This window comes from Eimeria mitis, genomic scaffold, assembly GCF_000499745.2.
Source record: "Eimeria mitis Houghton genomic scaffold, Emh_scaff4351, whole genome shotgun sequence".
Classification (NCBI taxonomy): Eukaryota; Apicomplexa; class Conoidasida; order Eucoccidiorida; family Eimeriidae; genus Eimeria; species Eimeria mitis.
In genome coordinates, this window is record NW_013572669.1 from 3810 (window position 1) to 4056 (window position 247).

A 247-nucleotide genomic window follows, 5' to 3' on the forward strand; every position below is an offset into this window, starting at 1 on the left:
TTTTTATTTTCTTTGTCTTTGTTCTTTTTATTTTTATTTTTTTTGTTTTTTTTGTCTTTGGTTTTATTTTTTTTTGCTTTTTTTTTGCTGTTTTAGTTGTGTTTATCTTGTATGGACAGACAAAGGGATTGACTTTCTTGTTGAGATACAAGTATGTCTTTGTCTTTGTCTTTTTTCTTTGTCTTTGTCTTTGTTTTTATTCTTTTTATTTTTATTTTTATTCTTGTCTTTGTCTTTGTTTTATTTT